Genomic DNA, 16,373 nt, shown 5'->3' with positions numbered 1-16,373 from the left:
CGACTGGACTTATCACATGGTGTTTCCTTACGGGTTTCACCTTTTCCAGCTCTGTGTTAATGCAGTGACTCTTTTGCTCCACTTTTTGTCGCCACCCTGGTGCCTCGGTTTTGGCGAATTTTCGTTTTTTTTTTGTTCGTGATAACTTGCCTCGCAGGGTTGCTGCCTGCGTATAGCCTGTCGTAAGCTTTCTAGTCCTTTAACTCCGATGCGTGCCCGCGTTTTTATTTTACGAATAGCTATAGACTTCGACTGCCAATCCCGTATCCAATTTTTCGTAGTCTTACCTCAAACACTATTTTGCTCTTTCTTTTCCGTGTATCAAAAGACGAGCAAACCATATCCTCCACTGCAGCTTTGCTCGTTGTGTTTCCATGGGCCCCTAGAGGTAATCTTGACGAAGCAAAACTGCGCAATCTTCACAAAGAACACAGAAGCGGAAGACGATACACCGGCGCTGTTTTGCTTCCTGGTGAACAGCCATCTAGCTTCCCATCATTCTTTGGTTCAAGCCCAGTACTCTTGTACAATCTCATTTGTGAGGCACCTGTGGAATATTGCAGTATACTATTATTAACATACTGGTGGAAATGGTCTACTCTACCGATGAGTCGCAAAATCGTGCTTCCAAAGATTGTCGTTCGCTGGCACCTAGTATCCAAGACCGCCACGGAAAACGAACGAGGTCCATTTTTGACAATAAAAAGTGCAAAGCTACAAAACCTAGCTCGCAGGTACCATTCGCGAATATGTTGATTGTTATGGCGAAATCTGACGATATGCGAAAAAATTGCCTTCAGAACTAATTTACCATTAAAAATATCGAGTCCAGAGTTTTCGGGCATCTAATCTGTAGCTTGTGCATTACACGTGTTTTAAGCACAGTACCCCTTTCGCAAAATTCAACCGCGGAACAATTACGTACTGCCACAGTCCTGATGTTACCTTTAGGCCAATTGTACATGCATATACAGGGTGTTTCACCTAATATTTCGCACAATTTTTAAAAATAGGCTTTTTGAGTTAAGGGAGTGATTTTTCGACATAGCATTGTCCGCGGTATAATACATCATAATGCAGTAAGACGTGCTAACTAGCAGGCTGATTAACTAATACTTTTATTGTTAGGCTCCTTAATTGTTCAGAGGCGTGTAGCCCACCGTAAATAATATCCATATCAGCTTTTGTACTTTCTAAAACGCGGTTACCCTCGGCGCTGCGGCCCTACAAATTTTGTCTATTTCGAAGAGTTGCGTGCATTGGAGAGGTTGCTTTGCCTGCAAGCTTCTCGGAAACGCGTGTGCTATTTTAGCACGATGTAGCCAAAATTTGTTGGGGCACAGCGCAATGTCCAACACCGGGTGAAGTTCCAATGCACCGTGCCAGGATAGCGTGGAGGCTTCGAATGCGCCCACTGGGAAAAATACAGGGGGCTCTGGTCTGGCGTGTTACGATGATGACGATTCCGACTGCAACCACAGGTAATTCCGCTAAGATTAATTCATCTGTAAAACCCCGAGCTCGGTGGCTCATTCTATTACCGGCCACCGAGCGTGACGGACGCAGGATCATGAGCTCCCACGGAGCGGCGACAGCGGCCCTTGCCGGCCGCGGAAACAGGCTAGATGTAAAAGATGATAACGACTACCAGATTATTTTGCCGCAGCTGCCCACCGGGCGTGTCGTGTTAAACACGGTTTTCTTGCATGGTGACGTGCGTGCGAGGCCCTTTCGGGTCGAAGATTTTCGTGAAGCCTTGGTCGAGACTGGTACGCTCCCCGACGTGGTGGCTTTGGGGGCGTATCAGGTGAACCACGTCTGGGCGGTGACTCTCAGTAGCGCGGAGGCAACGAAGCGCCTTCTCGCTTTTAAGGAGGTTCAGGTGAAAGACCGTCGGTGCATCATTATCAACCCAGAAGACCAACAGGTGAGACTGCGACTGCATTGGATTTTGCATGGCGTGGCAGACGAAGACATAAGGACGGCCCTCGCGGCATTCGGAACAGTTACCGAAGTTACTCGGGAGCGCTGGTGGGTTCAAGGTTTCCACCAGAAAGGGTCGAGTACAAGAGCAGTGCTCATGAAGCTGAAAGCTGGCATGAAAGTGGACGACCTCCCACACCAAATCCGAGTCGCGGGAGAGCTGGCTCTCGTTGTCGTGCCCGGAAGGCCAATGCAATGTCTGCGCTGTGGAGGCAAGGGCCACGTCCGCAGGGCTTGCAAGGTACCGCGATGTACCCAATGTAGACGGTACGGTCATGTTGCGGCGGACTGCGTGCGGACCTACGCAGCGGCGACAGGGTCGACGGCAAGGGACGAGTCGGTAGACCTGCTGATGGACGTAGACGAGGCTAAAGCTGCTGGGAAGGGTGCCGGAGGTGACGAAGGGCTGGCAGCGACAAAGCATTCATCGGTGTCTACGGGAGAAGAGAGCAAGGTGACCGACAGCGCTGAGACGCAGACTGCGGCAGCGGTATCACCCGAGACAGCTGAAAGAGCGTCAACTGAGGGTGGGAGCCCTCAGCTTGACGAGTCGCTGAAACCAATGGACTGTGAGGCCGCGACGCGAAAGGACAACACTATCGTGGCCAGTGTCTCCGGCCCCGCAAAACGCTCCCACGCACAGACCGACAGTGAAGAAGACAAGGCGGCCGCGACTAACGCAGAGGAGCCGCCTGCAAAAGCACCTCCAGTACGACGACCACCTTTCAAGCCGCGGCCAAATGTCGCGACGGACAGACGGCCAGCCGATAAGCCGGCACCGCAGCAGAGTGACCCGGGTTCACCCGATGACTCAGGGGCAAAAAACGGCGTCTAGCTTAGTGCTAGGCGTGAAAGGTAAGCACCATGCTTCCGGCCTCTTCTTTCGCTACCAAAATGTATCTGGAGTCGTGCCTTAATTTCGCCACGCTTAACGTAAGGGGCATGAGCGGGAAGCGAAAACAGAGTCAAGTGCTCCACCTTTTGACGGACAGAGACATAGATGTATTAACCGTTCAAGAAACCAAAGTGGAAGGGGAGGTGGAGACTGGAGGCATGGTGCAACGATTCACGTCGAGGTACTATGCAATTGTGAGCCATGCGATTGGCAACTCTGCTGGGTGTGCTGTGTTTGTGAAAAAGTTGCCGGGACTCGAAATACAGGCGTATTTTTCTTGTCAATCGGGCCGCTACGTAGTATGCGATTTTTTGTACTGCAACGTTGAGTGGCGTGTGCTATGTATTTATGCGCCAAACGTAGTGGAAGACAGGGCAACGTTTTTTGAGAACCTGCAACAGTATCTTCTTTCCGACAAACAAATAGTTTTCATGGGCGACTTTAACTGTGTTTTGAGCGCTCGCGATAAGAGTAGCACCCGTGCCTTCAGGAACAGAAGTACTGAGGTTTTAAATCAAATGATAGACGAATACGCCTTGGAAGATGTTGCCGAATGCTTAGAGGGCGCACGCGATGTGCAGTACACGCACTTTCAACGTGTCAGTCACGCGCGCCTCGACCGCATATATATGTCACTTGATTTATTGCCGAAATGTCATAAGTACAATGCTTTGCCTGTGTCCTACTCTGATCACTGTGTAGTCGAGTGCTCTGTAGGATCAAGAAGCGAAATAACAGCTTTTCGTGGGACCTATGGAAACTAAACTCTAACCTGCTAAGTGACAAAACTTTCACTCATGCCGTGGTAGAAAAGATTAATAAAATAGAAAGGGAGGGAAAAAACGAAGTCGGGTTGCAGTGGGAACTAGCTAAACAAGACATTAAAATGAAGGCTATAGAACGGTCCACCGTTCTAAGGCACGAAGAACGATTACAAGAGAGGCAGCTGAAAGTTATGCTAGAAAAATTGTTAGCTCAAGAATGCAAACAACCGGGCATATTTATGGAAGACATCAAGAAAACAAAGCAAAAGCCGGAAATTATCGAAGAAAAACGGTATCAGGGAGCGCTAGTTCGGGCGCGAGCGGCAGATTTGGTCGCGGGAGAAACGCCCATTAAGCGGGCGCTTGGAATGGAAAAGGCGCACGCTCGACGAAACCAGATTCACGAGGTAGAATGGGCAGGCACTTCAGTCTCTGATAACGATAGCATACAGCTGGCCTTCTTTGAGCACTTTCGGACAATCTTCGCGCAACATGAAGTCGACTCGGATGCATTTAGAGACGAGTTTTTGAAAGATATGCCACGGCTGGATGACGAGCAAAAAGAAATTTTAAAGCAGCAGATTGCGCAGCAAGAAGTCGAACGCGCTATAGATAGCTTGAACCCTGGAAAGTATCCAGGCCCCGATGGTTTAAGTGTTTTTTTATATAAAGTGTTTAAGAGTGAATTAACCCCTTTGCTGACTTCTTTATTTAACGAAGCCTACAGTCGTAATGCTCTGCCTCCATCCTACGGTACGTCCCATACAGTACTCATTCCTAAAACAGATGACGCGCAAAAACTTAAACTGGTTACAGCATATAGGCCCATCTCGCTAACGAATATCGATTACAAAATTTTTATGAAGGTGCTAGCTGCCAGAATTCAGATGGTAATTAAAGAAATCGTTGGCCCTCATCAAACGTGTGGCATAAAGGAGCGGTCTATTGCTTATAATATTCACAAAGCAAGAAGTGTGTTGGAGTGCTGTGACGCCATTGGCGCTCGTGTGGCAGTTCTCCAACTAGATTTAGAAAAAGCTTTTGACTGTGTTGCGCATGACATATTGTTTTCTATCCTTCATCATGTTAATTTAGGCACTATTATCACTGAGGGTGTGGCCTTGGCGTACAGAAATTGCACTACCAGGTTAATTGTTAATAAATCGTTGGGGGCCCCCATTAACGTTCAGCGTTCTGTTCGCCAGGGTTGCCCCCTCAGTCCTCTTTTGTTTTGTATCTATATAGAAACTTTGTGTAAGCACATTATAAGAAATAATGCTGTTCAAGGATTTCGACTACAGACGGCTGAAGTCAAGATCCTAGCATATGCAGATGATGTTGCTGTTTTTGGCGTGAGTCACGATAGCATTCGTAACGCAGTCGACGGGGTCAAGCGTTTCAGCACTGTGACGGGGAGCAGGGTTAACTGGGGGAAGTGTGTGGGGTTCTGGCATGGACAGTGGCCAGTGACCCCAAAGAATTTCACTAACGTGACCTGGCACACGACCCCTGTGAAATACTTGGGTGTCCCGCTGGAAAATTACCGCGACAGCGAACCGTATTGGACACGGCAGGTGCAAGAAACACGCGATAAGGCTGAAAAGTGGAAAGCGTCCTATTTATCTATATTTGCGAGAGCCACAGTGTGCAATCTGTTTTTCATCAGCAAACTGTGGTATGTGATGCAAGTGATGCATTGTTCGCGAATTAATGTACAAAAGTTTCATCGTATTTTTGCTGTTTTTGTGTGGGCCTCGAAATCGGAGAGGTGTACGCGAACCAATTTGTTCAGAAGAGTGAGGGATGGAGGACTCGGGCTTGGACATTTATTTGCGAAGCAATTGGTCAATAGATTCTTGTTTTTGCGCGATGTTAATGATCCTTTTCTGCGCACAGTGTGCCAAGTAAGGCTCGGTAGGGCTTTGCCAGACTTTGTGATTTCAACTGAGTGTATGACGGGTGGCATGTTTGGTTTTTTCAATGAGATAGTTGCCAGCGTCCGATTTTTGAATGCTAGATTTTCAAAACAATATTTGAGTGATGTGAGCCGTTAAGATTTGTACAAGGATTTGTGTGACATCCTCTTTCCGGTGCCCTTGTACAGGGCCATGTACTGTGGAGGGCCTGGCTACAACGTTTTAAAAAGAGTAAAGAAAATGAAGGTACCACCGGGAGTCAAGAGTTTCTTCTTTAAGTTGCACTCTGGAACTTTACCTGTGAAAATTTTCTTGAGGCAAAACAGATATTCCTTCCTTGGGGGTCGCACTGTCTCATATGCAAACAGCCGGAGACAATTCATCACGTCTTTATGCACTGTTGGGAAGGGGTCTATTTCTGGGACGTGCTGCAGAGGACTTTAAAGAAACAGCTTCCAATCCACTCATACGGAATAAGGTTTTTGCCAACCAAGAACGAGGATGGGGTACCGTTAGACTTAGTCATGCTGGTGGGCCTCCACAGTATATGGCGCTCCCGCATGGCAGGGTATCATTGTGACCCTGACGCACGGCCAGCCCGTATGTATTTTAGAGAAAGTATGCACAAGTTTCTGGAAGAACAAAAGCTAATAGTGGAGGTTCCTGAGTGGTTACCAAGGCTGGAACCCCTCGTAACTTTAAGAGAATTTTAACCTAAGTCAGGCCCACTCTTTGGGATCATGACTAACTGTGTATACTGTATGTACATATTATTATGTTCTGTTTTGTAATGTCGAAGCACGGCAAAAAAAAAAAAAAAGCTCGGTGGCTCAGCGGTTAGGGCGCTCGGCTGCTGCCCAGGAGATCTCGAGTTCGAACCCTACCGCGGCGGCCGTGTTTCGACGGAGGCGAAGCGCAAAGAATCCCGCGTGCTGTTCGATGTCAGTGCACGTTAAAGGCCTACTTGACCGAAAATCTGCACACCGTAAAAGGTTTTTTTTTTTCACAGTACACTCCGGAGTATTTTACCCTCAAAACATTACGTTTCGGATTCAAACAGTTAAGGCGCCAACGGCTCGAAAAAATCAGCCTCGTCAATACCGATACTGGAAAAACGGCCGTCATCACCACAAGCCGGAAGTGACGCTTATTTAGCACGGGAGACGGGAGTCTGGACAGGTCCGGAGCGTCTGCTCAATGCGGCCGGTGCTAAGCTTTGGTATCGGTAGCGGGTGCAGTATTTTGCTCAATACATGCTGGCTATATAGGACAAAAATGCATATGAAACCGCATAACACGCATCTATAATAGAATGAAACCCCCTAAAAAAAGTTCTAAACGTGTTTTATTCGATGAAGTACAAAGTAGAAAATCGCTCGCGCAACCTCAGCGAAGATTATAATAATAACAATGGTATAATAATAAGACAATAATAACCACAGCACAAGGAAAAAACAAAACTCTGCTGGGTACCGAGTCATGTCCGAATAAAAGTCAACAAGAGAGCAGACTTTTGCGCAGTTCAAGCAAAGACAAGCAGATTCAAAAAGTAAATATTCCCTTTAAGGACTGCATTAACCTAGTACATCAGAAATTAAGAGAAAATGGCAGTCCGCATGGAACACCACAGTAAATAATAAACTACACTTGTTATTTGTACACTTGTACACTTGTTGTACAAGTTGTACAGCAACCACAGCGTGTTGTTGTTGTGTACACTTGTAAACTTGGTAAAGTCCCTTTTAGATCAAAGGAAGTCGTGCACTCTCCAGGAACGTTACAAAGAAGTGATTCTGTGTCGTCTTCCAATAGCCCCAACCCCACACACCTTAAACATAACTTCATCCTAACGGAGAAGTGCTAACCTTAAACCACATTTTATGTTCCTGCACTAAGCTCGAACGACTAAGACAAAAGCATTTTCAACAACTTTATGCGTAACACATCCCATTGTACCCTAGGTTACTCCTGGGGTAAAAAGCACTTGTTGAAATTTTCAACTTTTTTAAACCTCTTAAGGAACGAAGGTTCTGAAAAAAGTGTGAAATAACTTTAGTTTCTTCCCGCAATGCACACAAAGCTTATGTTTGGCGCATGATGGCCTTAGTTGCTTATTTGCCATTAAACCCAACGCAACACAACACGCGTCGCAAAAAAATCAAGGACCATAAAAAAAAAATCAGCGCCCAACGTGGGGCTCGAACCCACGACCCTGAGATTAAGAGTCTCATGCTCTACCGACTGAGCTAGCCGGGCGACGAGTTCGGCGCTTGTAAAACAATCATGGGAAGAATGGGAGCAAAAAGTAAAGGTTTCGAGGAGAATTGAGAAAGAGTGATAACAGGTGTCGTTGACGAGGAGAAGGTGGGCGCGTCGCGGCCGCCGACCTGGCATCTCTGCCGTCCTGAGAGGGTGGGAAGCTGTGCGAAGGGTTGCCTCTCGCCCCCCCCCCCCCCCCCCCCCCCCCGTTTTCTCCTCACGTTCTTCAAGCCGTCTGCTGCGCTTGGCAGGTCGTAGCGAAAGTGGCGCTGTGCCATCGAACGCAGCAGGAAATGCGAGGACCCGCACAGAGAGTCGCGTGAATGCGGGAACAGCCCAAAAAAATTTGAGAAGCAGCGAATAACTGTCTTTTGGTTCGTACAGCAGTATATGATATAGAACAAGCGAATGGGTGTTGTGCTGTGCAGCATTGTTTTGTTTTGTGTTGTGTCGCGTAGCGATTACTTGCGCATAAGCATAAGATTATCATGCGACAAGCTGAAGGTATAGGGAGATTGTTTCCCCCAGAATTTTATAAAATCCGAAAAACAACGATGGTGTAGAGGGCTGTGACATTCCCGCCTGCAGGGAGTTTGTCACAACGCCACCTAATAGTAATCTAGGGGGCCCTCATGGAGCGATGAGAACTGAGCCAACAGAACGGTAACCCGGGAAATCATTATTTATTGCTCTGCTGCAAGGTGAACCTGGGGCGTCCGCTCACCGCTGGTTTTAGGAGAGCTGGTTGTTTGTTCGGCAGCTCAAGGCTTCGTTCACTCCACTCCGCTCATCTTGCTTCGGCTGTCCGCGGCGCTTCGGCAGTGCCGTGGTTTACTTTTCTTCACGGCGCCTGGATCTCATCACCCTCGTCTTCGTTGCATCCGTCGCGCCTCTATGGGGATCTCTTCCTCATTCGGGTTCCTCCTCGCCCAACGGTCGCCGTGGCTGAGCCGGCCAAGGACGCACGCCGAGTTGCCAGGAAGCTGGGCCGTTTGGCGATCTCTGGAGGAGAGTCCCACTAAGGACAGCGCTTTCCTGCATCCACGGCCGGATTAAGAATGATGGCCTTCCAGCCCCCCGCTACACGACTGGAATATATCCCATGTTTCATTGTAATTCCACCAAATTCAAAAAGAGTGAAGTGCAATCAAAGGGATTCATGCAACAGTAACGCATTAGTTATACACCGCACAAAACACAACGCCACTCTTGGAACGCGCGACACGTGTCTGCCCGTGGCCGAGCGCCACGGAGGAGCCACGTTTGCCGAATGATAACATGCGGGGCTGCATTGCAGCGTGCTGCGTGCGCCACATCATCTACTCTTTCAGTAAAGCTGTGCACAAGCCGACAGACGGGTTTCCGTCGCGGCACTGTTTTAATGGCAACGCATTAAATTAAAAGCAGTCCGTACTAGCTTACTACAGTTGAGCTGGGTACTCCGGCAGCGACAGGGAAATAAAAACACTCGTTAATTGGTGCCCCGACAGGGTATTAATAAAAGTTAATAATATTAATTTGATTGCACAATGAACATTTACTACTGCCCCCGTGGGGCACATTTGAATACAAGAATTTAAGTTCTGGTTCAGTGGTTAGCGTCCTCGGCTCTGAGCCTAGTACCCGGGTTCAAACCCAGCCACACGGTGGTCGCGTTGTGAAGGAGGCTAAATGCAAAAAAAATGCCGTCACCGTCTGGAAAGACGTTAAAGTAACGAGCGTTAGCTGTTCAGTAGCCCATATGTCGTCCATGTGATGTATTGCCACGTGATTGGGCTACTTTTTCATACCTTACGGCGAGCAGGCGTCTACCACCTTGAGGTCGGATATTTTTGACCACTTTAGACAAAAAAAGTTTTTCGACATTTTGGAGCGTCATTTTTCCTTGGCTCAAGGCGGTAGTGCCCGGTCGCCATGATGTTTAAAATTGTGAGCGGCTGAGTGTTGACTACATGGCCGCCGTGTTAAGCCCAACCATAAGTAAATATTAACCTAATTAGGCAATACAGGTGTCTAATATGTCCTACTAATCGAGCCCTTTAAGAATATTCCTTAGTTAGACCATGACGTTGTCGGTTAGTTAATTATAAGCAATTAAACATAAGCATAATCATAAGTGAATATTAAATTCATTAGTTAATTTTGATGTCTAACCTGTTCTACTGATATGGAGGATTCCAAAAATCTAATTCGTTTTATGAAGCCTCATTAATTACTGAGTTAAAAGTGATTAAACATAGGCATGTGAATAGTTAATTAAGACATCACAAAATCAGGGACGTCACCAATCATCAATTCGGTATACTAATGACGCCATCAATCAATCACCAATTGGGTTGCTATATCGAATTACTATGGGAGCCATCTTGAATTCCTCGGACTTGGAAAATTTCACGCCTAAGGAAGGTGGTAGCAGACTCCATGAAACCGAGAAACGTGATGAATAAGAGCTAACGCTCTTAAATAAAACGACGCCGTTCAACTACTGCTGAACCTGAGCGAAAGCTATGGCGTGGTGGCCGTGTGACGAGAAAAATTAAATAAACGTTTATACCCTCACTCTTCCAAAACCAGTGCCGCAAAGTAAAACAGTGCGTCGGCCGGGAATCGAACCCAAGTCACCCGCGTGGCAGGCTAGTATCCTACCACTGAACCACCGACTTTTTTTTTCTTTATTGCCCACTAGAGAGAAAAATCAAATACAATACATTAAAAGGTGCTATCTGAACATCGACAGCACTCATAGGTTAAAACCATTTCAGGGCAACAAGTTCATTCAGAATAGTATACCATTCGGGTTTGTCGGCTTGTTCCTTGTACATATCTCTCAGGTAAGCAATACTCTCAACAAAATATTCCCTAGCAGGTCGCACATTTTCATCTGCGTGATTGACACCCATTCGTGTCTTCCATACACCATGCAGTACTAACAGCATGAACAGATCATACGGTACACCATCTTCGTTGTCAACTGGCAAAAAACGGATGCCATACGGCGCTACTGGAAGGTCTTTCTTTAACGTCCTTTGCAGGATGTCCCACAGAAAGACCGCATCCCAACAGTCCAAGAACATATGGTCTACAGTTTCAGGCTTGCGGCATATCATACAGGTTGTGGACCATGGAACATATATCCCTTTCTCCTCCAACCATGGTATCACGGGGAGTGTGCCACTATGTAAGTGGAAAAAGAAAGTTTTCACCGATGGTCGCACGCCCATGTTCTTAACCCTTTGAAGAACATCCTCACCCTGACCGTCACCATTCATTATGCGATAAATTGGCACTGGTAACTTCATATCTGAGAGGTCCATCTACAGCCACCTACCTTTCACCCCACTAAGATACTGCATCGAGAAACGCGCTTTCAGTATTGGAAAAGCTCCAACGACTTCACGCAAATACCCATGCACACCTCCACGATGAAACCCGCGCGCACACACCAGAAATTCGGGTAAAGAGTTTTGCAGTCGCACCTGCATCACTGTCCTCAAAAAGGGATCATTTTGGTCACGCAGGAACACGTGTCTCGAGACAACTTGCCCTAGGAACAAATGCACAAGACCAAACCCACCGTTCTGCACTGAGCGAAACAAGTTTGTGTGGCTCGTGCGCTCCCAGGTTGATCCCCACACAAACACAGCTAACACTCTGTGCAGCTTCTGAACACACATTCTTGTCATAAACATCGCCTACAGCACGTACCATACTTTTGCGACAATGAAAGGGTTACACACTCTAACGCGAGCAAAAATGTAAAAATCCCTGCCACCCCATTTTGTTGTTTTCAAACGGACCTGCTCGCTTTCTTCTTGCCAATACTGTGTCGTGTCCTTCTAGTGCTGAAGTGGAACGCCTAGGTATTTTGTAGGCGCGTCTAACCACTCAAGATTTTCAAATAAGGAAGGAGTGTCTTCCCACGCCCCCTGCCAGAAACCCAGGCATTTCGTCCAGTCTATAACACTGCCGGTACATCGGCAGTATGATGTGGCATCGTTCAGGGCCTCTTTGACACTTTCTTTGTCTTCGCAAATAATAGCAATATCATCAGCGCATGACAGCGCCTTCACTTTTGTTGACATTAGCTGGAAGCCTCTAACCCTTTTATTCTACAGCACTTGCAAGCAAAACGGCTCCAGATAGATGGCAAATAGCAAGGGGGATAAGGGGCACCCTTGCCTTACAGAGGAATGGATTTCGATACAGGCAGTGAGTTGTTTGTTTACTACAATATTTGCGAAACACCCCTTATATGCCATTCTGACACCATCCGAAATCACTGAGCCCAAGTTTACATAATCTAATAAGGTGAAACGTGTGTCGTAATGGGCGCGATCGAAAGCTTTTTCCAGATAAACCTGTAACACTGCTGCCCCTCTTGAGAAAACGTCGCAACACTCTAAAATGCTCCTCATAATATGAATGTTAGCAGTTATTGTGCTTCCTTTGATGCCACAAGTCTGACTTGGTCCCACTATATCCTTGTTGACAGTTTGCAATCTCCTGGCTAGCACCTTCATAAAGATTTTATAATCCACATTCGTTAACGTTACAGGTCTGAAAGACGAAGCCGACTGCTGCTTCTCGCGATCATTACTCTGGAATTAGGACTATGAGGGCTTGTCGGAAAGACGGCGGCAGCACTTTCTTTTCGTACGCCTCCATTAAAACGGTGTGTAGCGCCTCTGCCACTTCTTCTCGGAACCGCTTATAGAAAGCCGCACTCAAACCGTCCGGACCAGGCGTCTTGCCCGGACTAAGGTCATCTATGGCTTTTTCAATTTCTTGGACCCTAATTGGCACCTCTATAATTGATTTTCTTTCATCATCGAGTTTTGGCATGAGCTACAAAAACGAGCTTTCAAAACCCTCCGCCAGTTTTTTGCTACACCCAAATAATTCACCGTAGTATTCAACGAACCCCCGTTTAATCATTTCCTTGTGGGTGAGGGAATTTTCGAATCTGATCTCTTGGATATCATTTTTCGCTGCCTAGCTCTTTTCGTCCGCTAGTGCCCGCTTCGTTGATATTTCGCTAACCCAATGCTTTTCTGCCCGTGCCCGTATAACTGTTCCTTGTATTTATCATTGTCTAGCACTTCCAGCTGCCTCCGAGCTTCTCTGATTTATTTACTGCGCAGTCCCGGCTGCCCACATTCTTGACTTAGTAACAGATCCAGCTGGCATTGTAATTGCTTCCCTGCCTGTTTTATTTTGTATTGTTTTGCAGTACTGTGTTCGATTGCGCCTATCTTAACGCTTTCTTTGGAACACTCCCACGCGTAAACAAAACTATTAGCCCCACTTGTCAGTTCTTCTCTTATGCTACCTTGTGTCTTACTAAAGAAGGTCTCGTCTTCGAGAAGTTTTTTTATTCATCTTCCAAAGATGCCAGTTAAGGCGCGAATTCTTTTGTTTTGCACCTAGTGTAAACATAACCAGACTATGCTCACATAATGATACATGTTTCACAGTGTAATGGGTACATATTGGCACAAGGGCGACAGATATGTAAGCCACTGAACCACCGACGTCGATGTTCCATTCGCATATACTGCCCATCGCTTTATAGCGTAGCTCGGTGAGTAAGCCGGCAAAAGTAAAGCAATCCATCGGCCGGAAATCAAACCTGGGCCACCCGCGTGGCAGGCGAGTATTCTACCACTGAACCACCGACGCTTTTTTTGTTCTTTATTGCCTGTTCTGCGGCCAGCAACAATACATGTTTATACATACACAAATCGAAGAATTTAAAAGGCGCTTGCCGTTCTTTGGCATGCGCCGGTGTTTAAAAGCGCTTCAAATTGACAACAGCGTCTAACAGCAGCAGTCAGTCTGGCTGCTCACTGCTTGCTTTGCACACTTCGCGTATGAAAACAACACTTTCAATGAAGTACTCTCTGGCAGGCCTTGGGTTCAGGTCGGCATGATGCGCAGCCATCCTAGTGCGCCATATGCCATGGAGGCACAGGGTCACAATCATATCATACGGAACCCCTGCTTCATTAGCGGTAGGGAGAAAGCGGCGGCCGTACGGCGTGACTGGCAAGCCCTTTTTTATGGTGAGTTGCAGAATGTCCCATAGAAAAACCGCGTCTGAACACTCAAGAAAAATGTGGTCGATGGTCTCTGGTCTTCTACAGTGCAAACAGTTTACAGACCACGGGACGAAGATGACTTTTTGCTCGAGCCACGGCTTGACCGGGAGCGTCGCAGTCTGTATTTGAAAAAAAAAGAAGCTTTTCACAGACGGCCTAACCGGCATCCGCTTTACCCTCTTCAAAACATCTTTACCCCCTCCATGTGGATATACTGCACGATACAATGGCACTGGCATACACATATCAACTGAACCACCGACGCCGATGTTCTGTTCGCATACTGCCCATCGCTTTATAGCGTAGCTCGATGAGTAAGCCGGCAAAAGTAAAGAAATGTGTCGGCCGGGAATCGAACCCGGGCCACCCGCGTGGCAGGCGAGTATTCTGCCACTGAACCACCGACGCTTTTTTTTTTCTTTATTGCCAGGCTCAGAACAACAATACAGATCATAAAGAAAACAATGATAAAAGTGCCGCCAGTACTTTGGCTGACACGTGTGGTTTAAAATTGTTTCATAGTAACCAAATCGTCAAGTACATTCAGCCAATCCGGTGGATTATATTGGGCTCGGTATACATCTCTTATATACGACAGAAGCCAACAGCCACAGAAACCAAGGGGCACAGGGGATTTTCTGAACAGTCAAGAAAAATCCCCTGTGCCCCTTGGTTTCTGTGGCTGTTGGCTTCTGTCATATTTACAACGAGCCCCTCATTTCCCTTCCTTGTTTGCTTAATCTCTTATATACGTTACGGTCTCAATGAAGTTTTCTCGGACGGGACGTGCATTGACGTCTGCGTGCCGTACCTGCATTCTGGTCTTCCATAAACTATGGAGGGCAAGGAGCATTATCATATCCTACGGTACTTCTTTGTTGTCGACAGGTAGAAATCGGATGCCATAGGGATCTATTGGGAGTTCCTTTTTTATCGTTCTTTGAACAACATCCCAATGAAATTGTAGCGCCCGGCGACGCTATAAAGCGCCGGCGCTGAGATCGGCGTTCCCGCGCTAGAGGAAAATAAAGAACAGCGCGTGCTGGGCGCGCACGCCCGGCACGGGCAGTCCGGAACTAGACGCCTGCCACGCTGGTCGTCTCTGTCTGGTGCTCCGCTGCGACCCCGCAAAACCTCAACAGTGGTGACCTGGCGAACCGTGCCTTCTATCGCAGTGGCGTTCCAGCATGGCTTACTGGCAGCACCCAAGTTTCGACCCGCCGCTCCCGGCGTTCCGGCCTGCAGGCGTCGGCGGGTGGTTCGCCCAACTGGAGGCTTCGATGTACCTGAACGGCATCACCATCCAGCCGTTCAAACACGAAGTCCTTTGTGACATCCTCCCGGCCGACCTCCTGCGTCGGCTCACCTACTCTGCTTTCGGCGGCCGGCCATACGATGAGCTGCGTGCGGCCGTCTTGGCGGACTTCGGCGCCTACTACGTTCCGCCGCCGCTCTACGACGCAGCGGACCCGTTTTCGCCGCCGCCAGCCTCTGTCCCTGGACCGGCCTCGCTCGCGCCCACGCAGCCTTCATCAGAACCCGGCCCGCCTCAGCAGCCCCTCGCCGCATCGCCGCCCCTCCCGTCCAGCGTCTCCAGCCCGGCTGTCTCTCTCGACGCCACACCAGGTGGGATCCGCACGAGCTTCGCCTCGCGTCCTTCTCCCACTACTATCGTACCCGCGTCTCTGGCCCTGCCTCTTTGCGCTTCAGTGGCGTTGTCGCCAGAGCCTCCTGCAGCCAAAGACGACTCTGCGGCAGCAGCCGTGCCGAGGCTTCCGGCATCTCCATCTACCTCGTCACTACCGCCAACAGCTCTGCAGGCCTCTTCTGTGAGGTTGAAGCCGTCGCCCGCTGATGCTAAAGAGCCCTCGACAACGACCAAGCCTGCTTGTCACACTCCCAGCCCCTCAGAAGGTCCGCAGAGCACTACTCGTCATCAGGAGCAGGATGAGAAAGCCAACCCGATGACAGCAGTAACAAGCACGGCGATCGCCTCCAGCCCTACTTTGCCTGAAACAGTTCCTGACCCAGTGTCAGCGCTTGCTCTCAAGCCCGACCATGCCCACACGCGCATCAGCACTGGCCAGTCGCTCCGGACGGCCACTCCCGCTTTACCCCAGCACCTGGAATTGAACCCAGCAACTTCCTCCGTCATCACCACAGCTGTCACCGTTGTCTCGTCGGTCACACCTGTGCCAACCCTAGTGGCCGGACCGCACTTCTCGCGCCCTACATCAGGGGCACCTGAGCCATGTAAGCCAGCCATTTCCACCTATTTGGACGACTTGAAGCTGGCGCTACAGCAGCGACACGACACCACGCTAAAGACCACATCTGTCCACGGAGCCGTTTCGACCACTCCCTTGCTTGTGACGGCGTACTCTGTGTGCCAGCTTCCCGCCGACATCAGCTGCAACGGTCCAGCACCAATGACACTTGTGCCAGCGGGCAGCACTAC

At 48.5% G+C, this 16,373-nt stretch overlaps 1 non-coding gene and 1 pseudogene across 1 annotated transcript; both read right to left on the bottom strand.

Moving 5' to 3' along the window:
• Positions 1-7,741: 7,741 nt before the first annotated feature.
• Positions 7,742-7,814, bottom strand: TRNAK-CUU (transfer RNA lysine (anticodon CUU)). Its single transcript has one exon. It is a non-coding gene; the product is annotated as a tRNA-Lys (tRNA).
• Positions 7,815-10,564: 2,750 nt separating this feature from the next.
• LOC149369989 (uncharacterized) lies at positions 10,565-11,899 on the bottom strand (annotated as a pseudogene).
• Between the last annotated feature and the right edge of the window lie 4,474 nt (positions 11,900-16,373).

Source organism: Amblyomma mixtum, chromosome 1 (assembly GCF_055824585.1).
Source record: "Amblyomma mixtum isolate Tamu chromosome 1, ASM5582458v1, whole genome shotgun sequence".
Taxonomy (NCBI): Eukaryota; Metazoa; Arthropoda; class Arachnida; order Ixodida; family Ixodidae; genus Amblyomma; species Amblyomma mixtum.
Note: the sequence above shows the minus strand (reverse complement) of the source record. Positions and strands in the feature narration are given on the sequence as shown.